General features: G+C 44.6%; 1 protein-coding gene across 5 annotated transcripts in view; it reads right to left on the bottom strand.

Moving 5' to 3' along the window:
- RALY (RALY heterogeneous nuclear ribonucleoprotein) overlaps positions 1–13188 on the bottom strand; it is an 80749-nt gene that overhangs the window by 17584 nt on the left and 49977 nt on the right. The window lies entirely within an intron of this gene.

Here is a 13188-nt window from a genome sequence, read left to right as displayed (position 1 = left end):
CTTGCCACCAAACACTTCAGGAGGTGATTTATCTTGGTCATCTACTCTAGGTCATGCTACATCCTGCAAGGGAGGATGATCTAAGGCTGTCCAAGAATGCCACAACCTTCCTGAGACCTGGGATCTGAGAGGAGGGTATATTCCTGAAGAGGCTGGTACTTCTGGATCCTCTCTCCCTGACACTACATGGCATTAGGAAACTAGCCAGGAAGGGGAGGCACGTTGTACCTTTCACAGTCTTGTATCATGGCTGCTTACACTGTAGTCTTCCCTATCCTAGGGAGGTTTTTTTTGTTGTTTTGTTATGTTAATCACCATACATTACATCATTAGTTTTTGATATAGTGTTCCATGATTCATCGACTGCATATAACACCCAGTGCTCCATTCAGTACATGCCCATCATCTTTAATACCCATCACCAGGCTAACCTATCCCCCCCACCCCCTCCCCCCTAGGGAGTTTCTTAAAATATGGACAGATTCATTCTCCAATACCACCATATACCCAAGAGTATGACTGGCTGAAGCAGATGAGCAGCCAAGACACAACAGTGTACCTTGAAATCTTCCAGGTGCACGGCCAAATTGTAACCACTGTACAAAACTTTCTGTTCTGAGCCTATGTCGTGCTATCTTTCAGCATAAACCAAAGTAGAGTGGATCATATGATACAGTGTAGAGAGGCATATAACCTGCTGCTGTGAGGAGGGGTCCGTCACCAAGCAGGAGCCAAAGCCTGCATGTTTATTCCCACATAAGAGGCCATGTAATCTAGTCAAGAGAGCAGCCTCTGAGGCCAAAATGCCTTCATTCTGTCCCTGAACTAGCTGTGTGACATGACCTTTGGGTAGTGTCTTGAGTTCTTAATGTTTCAGGTATCTCATCTGCAAAGTGGGGGCAGCAATAAATATCTCTGGGGTCGCTGGAAAATAAAACTTAATGTGTTATAAGAACAGTGTCTGGTACATTACAAAGTATGCAAATATTAGCAACTGCTGCCACTATCGTTATTGTTGGAGCCTACAAGAACTCTTCCTTGTGAGTATCAAAGGGAAAGTGGTGAATTCTGTGATAATGTCACCCAGAACTGAATTGTGATGAAGAACACTAGCACTGTGGATGCAATAATTTCTTCAAGTGTGTCACCAAAATTCTAGTATTTGGAAATGTGTCTTGAACATAAAAGGAAACACAGGAGTAGGCACTCATTAAGTGTTGAATGAGGGGCGCTTGGGTGGCGCAGCTGGTTAAGCGTCAGACTCTGATTTCGGCTCAGGTCATGATCTCAGGGTCCTGGGATCAAGCCTCAAGTCAGATTCCGTGCTCAGTGTGGAGTCTGCTTGAGATTCTCTCTCCCACTCCCTCTGTCCCTCCCGTTCATGCTGTCTCTCTCTCTTCAAATAAATCTTTTTTTTTCCCCAAATAAATCTTTAAAAAAAAAAAACTGTTGTATGAATAAATGAGTATCTAGAGTAAAGCAGCATCCCTCCTACCCCCACTCCCCTGCGAGAGAATACAACTTGAGAAGGGGGTCAGGAAGAGGTCCCTCCCTAACTAAAGGCTTCTCTGTACCTTAAGGCCCCAGAAGGCAGGTTAAGGCTTCTCTTCTGGGCAACAGGGCCCCAGGGCCCAATACTGCAAGAAACCTCTACTTACTGCTCACTGTTCTGTGTCTCTGATGTGACCTCCACATCCTGTGGCTACCCTATTCTGAATAAGGCTGCAGAAGGCTGTGCCATGGTAGTGCATGTATCCCCATTTTCCAGCCTACCTTAGAAGAAGTAAGGGACTCTGAGGAACATAGAGAGGCAGGCCTAACCCCTCTCAAGATAGGGCTTGCCCTAAGTTAAAACAGCAACAGGGAATTACTAGCTTTGGATTTCTGCTTGCCTGTGGAGCCCTGGGTCCTGAATTCCACCTCTACTAGCTGTGTGAACTTGGGAAGGTACTTCACTTCCCTGAGTTCGCTGAAGGTTCCCCATCTGTAAAATGGGATAAAAATCCCTGCTCTGCCCACTTGCAATGCAGGCTGTTGTGAGGGTCAAAGGAGATAACATATGGGAGTGTACTCTTTTACATGAAATGTGCTTCATAAATATGGGCAGGAATATTGCCCGGATGGACTGCTCCTGCAGGTCTTCCTAGAAAGAGGGACCTGGGCAGGAAGCCAGTCGGCTGGAAGCAGGGGGTACATGGTGCACAACTTGGCACTGCAGGCAAGCACTGTGCCCCTCAGGTGTAAGGACAGGTGATTAAAATCCTTGCATGTGGAATCAATATTTTGCTCATTACAACAATCTTTCTCCTTGAAAATATTGAATGCCACCCCTCACGGCCCCACAAAATCTTGATCCTGCAGACAGCATATGCATTGACATATATATGTTTTTCTAATTTCCTACATTCAGACAGAAAGGAATAAAGCTGACCTCTCTCCAGGGTGCCGATCTAAACGCATCTTAGAGCTCACTCTAAGCATGACCCCACAGTGCCATATGTTTGGCCCAAACGGGACGACCACTGAGAATGATGTCACAGTCATAGCCACTCTGCCTTTGTCCCTCTGGTAACAAATTAACTCCACAAACATTACTAAGCATCTGTCTCCTGAGTGATAAATCAAGTGTGTTCCTGCCACCCCCTATTTAAGATCTTCAGTGCCTTCCCACCACCAAGATTCGAGTCCAACTCCTTTAATGTGGCTTAGAAGCCCCTTCATGAGTTAAGGCTATCAAATCCATACACAACAATACTCTAAGGGGTTGTAAGTCACAGACGCACTTTACCAACGAGTAAACCCCAGTTCAGACAGGCAAAGCCAGTTGCCCATGGTCATACAGTGAGCAAGTCGACATGAACTGGGTTCTTCTGAAGGGCTGGGTATCAGATTCCAAAGACCTTTTCTTGGACAAGGCTGTATGAGACAGGTGTGGGGACAGGGCATCATTTGGCTCAGACAAACCCTTCCTTTTCAGGGAGCTGCCTAGACACTGTCCCTTGCTGGAGCCTGCCAATCTGACCTCTTCCACCCTCACAGCTGCAGCATCATTAATAAACCTAGCATAATGACCAAAATGTTCATTTGCATGTAATATGGCACACATTTGCATACCTAAGCTCAAGAGGCGCTGATGCCAGGAGCATCAAATAAAAGCCAACCAACAAACCACAACAACTTGGGGGGTGGGGGGGAGAGTCCAACAAAGCAAGCATAATCAATACCTAAGGAACTTCTAGTCAGTTCAACTGATCATGACAGAAGCAGCTAGGGTCTTTTCCCCCGTCATCATCTTAGAAAGAATTAACTAACCCTTTCTGGTCCCTTTTCCCCTCAAAAAAGAGACACTACACTAAACAAGTTTCTACACTCCAAGAGCCAATAAAAAAAAAAAAAAAAGTTTACCCAAAACTTTAACAGAGGTCTCAGCTGTGGGAGCAAAAGCATGGGTAATGGAACAGAAAGACCAGGATTTAAATCCAGATCAATCATTTACTTATTAGCCGTGTAACCTTGGATAAGTCATGAAACTCCCCGGAGCCAATGTTCTCTACTAGAAAATACTCGCCCCATATACTGAATCATCCACCCCCTCATTCACATAGTAAACCAAGGCCTGCTAATGTGGCCTCCTAAAGATTTTTAGAATGTAGCCCTGTCTCCACTCTTACTACCACTCCCCAAATTCAATAAGCCCCATTTTTTTTAGAACTACTGGTTTTAATAACTCACAGTTTTCTCCTGAGTGAACTTATTAATAGTGTAGACCAGGTGTCAGGTGGTCATTTATGCTTCTCCCAATTTCTCATGATTATAAATAACATCTAAGGTAAAGTTTATTCTATATATTTGATTATTTCCTTAGGTCAGATTCCCAGAAGCAGAATTACTGTGTCAAAATGTATGAACATTTTAAGGCTCTTGAGATACACTGCCTAATTGCTTTCTGAAAGTGCTGTACCAATTTACACTGTTATCACCAATGAATGCCACTTTCTTTTTCTCTTAAGATTTTATTTATTTGAGAGAGAGAGAAAGAGCAAGAGAGCATGAGGGGGGTGAGGGGCAGAGGAAGAAGCAGACTTCCCACTGAGCAGAGAGACAGACTTGTGGCTCGATCCCAGGACCCTGAGATCAGGACCGGAGCCGAAGGCAGACGCTTAACTGACTGAGCCACCCAGGTGCCCTGTGAATGCCAGTTTCAGGGCAACCTCACCAGAACCGTGTATTACAATGCCGGGGGAGTGGGGGGTTAATTAGGAGGAAAAAGGCAAATCCTCATTGTTGTTTTCATGTATATGTGAAGATAACAGTGTCCTGTGTTTATTAGTTTTTGAGTCTATAGAGTTTTAAATGTTACAAATAAGTTATTATAGGTTCCTAGGCAGAGGGTAATATGCTGAAAAAGTGATTTATCTGCTCATTTATCAGAAAATCATTTATTGGGGCACCTGGGTGGCTCAGTCATTAAGTGTCTGCCTTTGGCTCAGGTCATGATCCCAGGGTCCTGGGATCCAGCCCCACATCGGGCTCCCTGCTCAGCGGGAGGCCTGCTTCTCCCTCTCCCACTCCCCCTCCTTGTGTTCCCTCTCTCGCTGTGTCTGTCTCTGTCAAATAAATAAATAAAATCTTTAAAAAAAAAGAAAATCATTTATTGAGCACGTATTACTGCCAAACACTGTACAAAATATAGACATGAACAAAGTACCATCTCTGCCCTGGAGGAATTCACAGTCCAGTGGTAGAAAAAAACAACTTTTATTTCATCTTGATAAGGGCTATGACAGGAAGACTTAGAAACTCAAAGGACAGGAGAGAAGAGAGAGGAGGAAGTCAGAAAGGACTCATCAAGAAGTTCTGATCCTGTCCAGAGGGATGAGGTGAAGTTAGTCCACACACAAATGAGAGGGAGAACATTTAGGAAAGAGGAACATGAGCAAAGCTGTGGAAGCTAAATAGAGTTTCCACATTCAGGGAACAATAATATGTACTATGGTTTGGCTGGAATGCAAGGAAAGCAGAGGGCCTGGCAGAGGCCAGATCAGAAAGAGCCTTGCGGGCCGCTGAAGAACCTGGACTTCATGGAAGCCATGACCCACTCCTACGTCACACGCAGGACAGTGCTCAGTAAGGAGGCACTCCTAAGTCCCTACAGCTCTTGAGAGTCTGAACCACACAAGTCAACTCCCTGATCATCCCATCAGTGTTGACTCCTTTTTGTCTGTTATCAGTCTTCTCTCACCAAGCACCATAAAACTTTTGGGGTACTTTTCACATCACCTAGCATATAATTAGATACATGGCAGGAACTCCAATAATGCTCATGGATCAATTAACTAGAGCTACCTCATGCAATAATACACACAACTCATAGTGCCCTTGCTGCTCTGGCATAGCCCCTGCCAATCTCAGCAGATGCTCCGTCAGTGCCTCTCTTGGCAATTGTCCTGCCTCAGAAAGCTACCTCCCCCTTCTTGCTCATTCTGCCAGTAAAAAAATGTGCCCGGGTACAAGAAGCTATAAAGTATGTGATAACTAAGGAGCACAAAGGGTGGCCGGTGGGGGCGGGGGGGCTGAAGGACATAAATCCTTCCCCATTGTACATTCCTCAAGCCAAGGACTCCCTCAGCTCTGCCGGCAGTTTTGGAACACCACCACCTCCCCCCTCATAAAAATAAAATAGGTTTTTCCAATTGAGCATGTTAAAAGTCTCGTTTGAGTAGCTGCTGACCTTTCTCTAAGGTATTACCTACTTTCTACATTAATAACAGCTGCTTTAATGATGACAAGGATATTAATAGGATGATTATTTCAACAATTAATATAATAGTAAGTCATTCTTACCCTGCTAGTTGTGGTATGAGTCATGGGCAGTGGGATCTGATGTGCTGGCTAATATCCATCTTACGAGACTGTATTAAAATGGTCTGTTTCTGGGGCGCCTGGGTGGCTCAGTTGGTTGGGCGACTGCCTTCGGCTCGGGTCATGATCCTGGAGTCCCGGGATCGAGTCCCGCATCGGGCTCCCTGCTCGGCGGGGAGTCTGCTTCTCCCTCTGACCCTCCTCCCTCTCATGCTCTCTGTCTCTCATTCTCTCTCTCTCTCAAATAAATAAAATCTTTAAAAAAATAGTAATAATAAAATAAAATGGTCTGTTTCTGTGTTATCTCCTTTCCTACACTGACTGTGAATTCCTGATGGCAGGGACCACACTCTTTTCATCTCCGCATCCCCTCTGCCTTTTAGGATAGGCCCTGGCCCAGAGTGGGGAGCTCAGGGAGCATCTGCTGAAATGAACTCCATGTACCATTGCCCCTGCCACCGCCACCATCCATGCCTCTTAAAGAAGCAGGTTGTACAGAGAACACAGCCAAAAGAGCCTCGGGAGAGAAAGAAAGGAGGCATTGCTGCAGGGGCCTAATTCACCCCAGCCTTTAAGAAAGTCTGTTTTATAATGTAGTAAATGATCGTTAGGATTTATTATGTGATGATGCACTGCTAAGTATTTTACTTCTCATTCTTACAAGTCTTTAAGGTAAGAATTATAGGAAGGTCACAAGAACCCTTTCTGAGGCCCTTTCAGAAGAATGACTCTGGAGTCAGACAACCTGGGTTCACATCCCAGCTTTGCCATAGATCAGCTCTATGATCCTGGATAAATGACTTTCTCATTTGTAAATGGAAAGAGTATTAGAGTATCTTCCCCATAAGGTTTTTGTGAGAATTCAATGAGATGATGTACACAAAGTTCAGCACTCGGGAATTTCCTAAATTAAAGTACTATTGGCCCCACTGTTCCAAATATCACACTCTTATCGTTGAGTAAGGTTAAGAAAGAGATTGCTTCATCAGTAAAGCAGGACCAGAGCCAATTTCTGATTTGGTGACAGAGGCTAGGGCAAGGAGGAGTTCTCTGAGCACAAATCCACTGATGTGATGGCCCTGATGAAAACTCTTCAGAAAAGCCTTTGTTTCCCATCCCCTAGGCAGATCCAGTCACCCCCTCCCCTGGAACCCAGTATCCTCTACAGATCTCTACATTTGCAGCACTTTTGTATTCACACACCTCTCTCTCTCCAGGAGACTCTGAACTCCTTGAAGACAGAGACTCTTTCATTAATCTTCGCAATCCAAGCCTCTGGCGCTATCCTGGAAGCCAGTAGATGCTTGGAGAATTTCTGCTAACGAACAGGTGAAAGAATCCTAGGTGGGTGCTGTTTCAGTAAATGGTTTCCCAGTGTTCCTGACAGGGCAGCTCCTTAAAACTAAACTGTACAGTTGGTGCTCATGAGATGAGCCCAAGTTCCTCACCCATCAGTATAGCAGAAAAACAGTTAAGACAATGATGGGAGAGAAAACAAAGGAGAGACAGAGCAAGAAGCGGGGGGCCACTGTGTCTTTGTTCAGTAGACTAGAGAGAGCAGAGGCTCTAAAGAGAGGTTGAGGGGCGCCTGGCTGGCTCAGTCAGTAGAGCAACCAACTCTTAATCTCAGGGTCCAGAGTCTGAGCCCCATATTAGGTGTAGAGATTAATTTAAGAAAGAGAGAGAGGTTAAAGCTGCAGCCCAGAGACTGCTGAATCTGGGCTTTCCGTGGGGAAAGATGTACAAGGTCCTCATCAAGCAGAGAGCAGCAAAGGCTAGAAACCTCCATCCCTGTCCACAGTCAACACAGCGAGGGAGACCCAGCCCTCCCTCTCTGAATTATCTGATGACCCTGAGTAAGCCCAACCACTGGGTCCCACCATCCTGGCTTGCTGGAAAAAACACTGATCAAAGAGTTTGAAGACGTGAAGTTCATTCCTGAGAATATACTAACTTTTCATCTAATAAATATTTCTTGAGGATCTACTATGTCAGGCTTGCACTGTAATACAACCATGAATATATCACTAATTTGCTGTCAAACCTTGGACAAGTCACTATCCCTTCTCTGAATCTTAGTGTCCTCATATACAGGTGGAAGATAACCTCTGTCTAGAATTGTTTTGAGTATCAGATGTGGTCTGTAAAGTCTACTGTACAACTTTGCAAATGCAAAGGTGATGTTTTTAACTAGATCTGAACTAGAAGACTTAGCAAAATGCAAGGATAGCGCCCACTAAATGTCAAGGACAACTCCCTCTGCCAGGGTCTAGACAGAAATCCAGCAGCATACTTCTACCTGCTGAATTCTGTGGTGGAGACTGCAGTGGAGGAAGAGAAATTTGACACATTCTCTTCAAACCCCTCTCGGAATCCTCCCCATAGTTCCTGGTGTCAGAGTGTTCATCACTGACAACTCCACTGTGAGCCTCTCGAATGAGCCCCTGGATACAATGGAAACTTCTTAAAGCAAGAACAGACTTAAAACCTTTTGGATTAGAGGAACCTTCCCAGACACTAAGCTACTGACCCAACCCCTTGTCCTTCAACTGTTTGGAAACATTTGTTGGCTATTAAGCCTGTTGTTCCCTAATCTTTCTGTTTACTGGGATAAACACATCAAAACCGAAAGCTTTATGCTCTAACAATACTCTGATTAGTGGTTTGCAGAATCCTCTGTAATTTTATGATTTGTTGGCCAGAAGAGGAAGAATGGTGGAGTACAAATAGTAGTGTGGCCCAAGAGCGAGTCAGGCATCCTGAACTTCAAACTTGATTCTACTGTGGAGTGGCTCTGGAAACTTGGTTACAGACCTCAATCACCTCATCCAGAAAATAGAGGAACTGGATCAGCTCAGTGATGCATGAACTATTCCATGGAAGATCAGTGTTCCTCAAGATGTTAAGAGTTCCTCACAAAAGGTGCTCCAAGGTCAAATACAAATAGGAAAGTTGGCATACTCCATTCTCCCCACAACACACCGCTCTACCCAGAGTCATGTGCACACTAGGCCCTGAGAAGTCAGCAGGAGAGAAATGTACTTTGCATTATTCGGTCTATCTTCTCCCAGCTTATTAACATCTCCTCTGAGAAAGACACTCTAGGACACACCTCTGGGGTCCCTATCCACTCTAACCCACTGTGATTTGTATGAGAAGTACTTAGCCAGTGTGCCCCAGCACCCCTGCTTCCAACTAATTCAGTTCTCTCAACCCAGGGAGGCACTTAAATGATACCGTGGTTAATAGAAATGTATTACATATAGCTCATTTTACGGTAATGAGAGTACTAATTTTCAAAGACTCAGAATACAAGAACTTAAAACACTGAAATGGAAAACCTGCAGTTACTGAGCTTCTAATACTTGTTCTATATCCTGTTGGCATTTTTCATTCATTATACCATTTAATCCTTAGATAACCATAAGACATAAATATTGTTATCCTCCTATTACAGCGAAGGAAACTGAGGCTTGGAGAGGCTAAGTAACTTGCCTGGTTATGCAGCTAGCAAGTGGTGAGCACCGGATTTCAAACCCAGGACTACTGGTCTCTCAAGTCTTGGTTTGTTTAGGACTCTGCCACCATGACTCTCAGACAGTCACTAAACTTCCCTGGTCTCAACTATCAAATGGGAATGCTAATCCTTGCACTGCTTCCCTCACAAAGTTTCTCTAAGACTCAAAGGCAGTAATATGCATGAAAGAGCTCTGTAATGTATAAAGATATGAATATGAGGGGCATGTGAAACACTGTGAATAAATGTTGATATTTCCTTCCATGATTTATAAGGTACCTGAGGTTATTATATGCTTTTTATCATGGAAGTCAACTGTCCCAATCTCCGTCACTCACCACCCCACAGCACTCCTTAAAATTTTCCAGTTAAGATTTTGGATAAAGAAATAATAATAACAACAACAACAACAACAATAAAATTTAAAAATGAAAAACAAAAGGACTTTGGATAAATAGGAAACATGTTAATTTCTCAGCATCGACTACTATTTAGTCTGTCAAAGTCACATTAAGCAGCCAATCTGCGTAAGGAGTCAGGAGGAAAAAACAGCAGGGTAGGTAGGAGCCTGGTAAGAGGCCTGTAGACAGAAGAGATGCCAGAATGGCTGTGGGACGAGACTCCTTAACCTCATTTTGGAACATTCCTGGGGAAAAATAGGTCCAAAGGGTCATTTGGGACAGCAGGTCCTAGAAGCCTTTGTATGAAATATATCCAGGAGACCAACAATGTGGTGTATGGGGGTGGGGGTGGCGGGGTGAAGGGAGATGGGACCTTCACTTTGGGTTGGCTGGCTTCACCTTGTTCTAGGGTAGAAAAATACCTTGGCAGGGACCTAGGCACAGAAAGAGCAGTATACGGGTGTAGTGCTCTCAACTCGTCCTCTAGCCCTGCCTGGGATAACACCCTCATGATCCACATTGCTATGGCCATCTGCTCCCTCCAGCTTCTGGAAGACTAAGGCCAAAACCAACAGCAAAGCATTCTTGAAACTAGGCCTTGGCTGGGGACAGAGAAGTAAATAATACAAGTCCCTGCTCTTAAGGAAAGCACTGGACCAAGATGTTTTGAGCCTAACCAGGGGCTCTCTTGTATAGCAAAGTCTCTGGTTCATGGGTTATATTCAAGAATTGTATGAACTGAATCAAAGGAGCCTACTTTCTATGATTTAAGAGTACCTGTTTAGTGTCAGGAGCCCTGGATTCCAGTCCTCGTTCTGGCATGAATAATTCAGTGAACCCTTAACTTCTGTGGACCTCAGTTTACCCATTTGTACAGAAGGCTCTGTCTACCCCCATAAGGTGGTATGTGTAGCCAATTAGATAATGGTTGAGACACACACTGTAAATGGCATGACATGGGATAGCAGGAACTGAAGGAGCACTGGGACATGTGGTCTTAAAAATTCAGAGCCCAATCTGGGAAAGACCTGAAATAAGCTCCCTTTCTTTCTCCCCAACCAACTTAGGTCTGCCTTTCTCACACTGGAGATGTTCTTTGCCTTTCCAGTGATGGAAGAGGGAAATGTGCCACACAAGTAGGGGATAGAAAGGTTACCACCTTTCTACTTTCAAAAGTTCGTTCGGATCTACTGTACTTGGATTTATAATCCTAGCTTTTGTTAAACAAAAGCTGTGAAACCATGAACAAGACTCAATACCTATTTTAGTTTCCTCATCTGCAAATCAGGAGGAAGTTTCCTAAGTGATGACTATAGTTAAGATAATTAACGGTGGAAAAGTATTTTGTAACCCACAAAATGCCACACAAATGCCAGTTATTACAAAGCTGTCTTCCCATCAGCTCATGAGCCACACAGAACAGTGGTTATCACCAGGTGACAGGTGAGATAATCAAAGCCCAAAGAAAATATGACAGTAACATTCAGCTCTACTCCAACTTCCTCCAGCAGAGGAATAAAGGAATTCCTTAAATTCCTTTAATTTATTATAGGAGTTGTTCATTAGTTTGTTTGCCTCATTAAACCGACATATCTCTGAGGCAGGGAACTACATACATCTTATGCATTTTCGTACCTCCATGCTCAGCGTGGCACACCTAAAAGATGTTAAGTGAATGTTACCTGAATGATGACCAACACTGGTAGCAGAAACACATCCAGAACCCAGGATGCCTAGTCTAGGGTTCTTATAACCAAAGAGAAAGTGGCCTACGGGCGCCTGGGTGGCTCAGATGGTAAGCATCTGCCTTCGGCTCAGGTCATGATCCCAGCGTCCTGGGACCGAGTCCCGCATCGGGCTCCCTGCTCCTTGGGAGCCTGCTTCTCCCTCTGCCTCTCTCTCATGAATAAATAAATAAAATCTTTAAAAAAGAGAGAGAGAGAAAGTGGCCTAAACCTCATAGATTTGACTCAACTTCTCCTCTCTTCCTCAATTCCCCCACTCTAGCAAGACTCAACTTTCCATTCCTGGAGAGTCTTTGGGCCTTTGTGTGTGCTGGTCTCCCGGCCTTAAACACTCCTCATTGGCTTCTTTGCTGAGCTAATTCCTATTCACCCCTCAGATTTGGAGGCCTTTCTAATCTAATACTGGGTCAGGTATTCCCTCTCCTCCCATGACTGTTTTGTTTATCACAGAATCCTGCACACAGATGTGTCAAAAATATCTCCTAAAAGTTAAATACTTGAATGAATGAAATACTGCATCTGAAAATCCACAGGAGTTGCAGGGAAAGACTCCTGGCCTGGAAGTCGGGAAGCCTAAATGACTCTTAATTCTAGCTCTACCACCACTGTGCTCGGTGATCTTGGGTAAGCCCCAGTCCTTCTTTGGATGATCCATCATGAGCTATTATTATCTATTAATCATCTCAAAAGGTCCTTTCAGGACCGACAGCATACCCAGTCTTAGACACATGCTAAGTCTAGGGGTGTGGAACTTCAGAGGCCAACTGTGTGCTCCATAACATGAGAAGCCCAACATCCCCACTCCACAAGCAGACTAGGCTGTCAGCAGCCTCCCAGCCCGTTGGTTTACTTAATTCCTCCTGATGAAGTGCCAAGAATAAATCGTAGGTGAGCAGCAGAGCATTTTAATGAGTCCAGAGCCTAATGAATCTTTTCCTTCCTGTGTCAATTAGAATTTCAAAGCTAGGATCCCCAAGGACCAATTTATTGGGAACAGAGAGAAGCCTTTTTGTTCATCAGCTGCCACCTGAGCTACCTGCCCTGGTCCTCTATGTCTGCTATGTAACAATTCTGCTTACTCAGATATACCACCTGGGGAGACAGAGACTAGCCTGAGAGGCTCCTTCTTGCCCAACATTTCTGGGGCCAGAACTTGAGGAAGGAAAGGAGGAATCCAGGGCATTTCTGGGGGGCATGGAGGGTGGGGAGGTGGTCAGAGAATCAGAGCAGCCCTGACTTTAATGCCACCTCCTAAAGATAATGGTCTTCACAGAGCTAATCGCAACAGATCAACCTGCTGTTTGCTCAGTAAGTATCAGGTATTGCGTGGCACCTATTTACCTAAGTATTCTGAATCCTCACAACAACCCCAAAACTGTATCAATAGCACTATCTTACAGACAGGGAAACTGAGGCTCTGAGAGGTAAACTAAGAATTAAGACTAAAAAACACAATTAGTAATTGGCAGACAGGGATTTTAACTCACATCTATGTGATTTCAGAGACTGGGCTCTATCAAACCACAGCAGCCTTTTCCAGGGGGCTAACACAAGGTCAGAGGCTGATGTCATGAATGACAGAAATGGTCTGTGGGCAGCCATAGCCATGCTGGGACACTTGCCACCAACACACTGTCTTTTGCCCAGGCACAAGCAAGGGTGG

This window comes from Mirounga leonina, unplaced genomic scaffold (genome assembly GCF_011800145.1).
Source record: "Mirounga leonina isolate KUSES-001 unplaced genomic scaffold, KU_Mleo_1.0 Mir_150, whole genome shotgun sequence".
Classification (NCBI taxonomy): domain Eukaryota; kingdom Metazoa; phylum Chordata; class Mammalia; order Carnivora; family Phocidae; genus Mirounga; species Mirounga leonina.
This window is presented reverse-complemented; position numbering and strand designations above follow the sequence as displayed.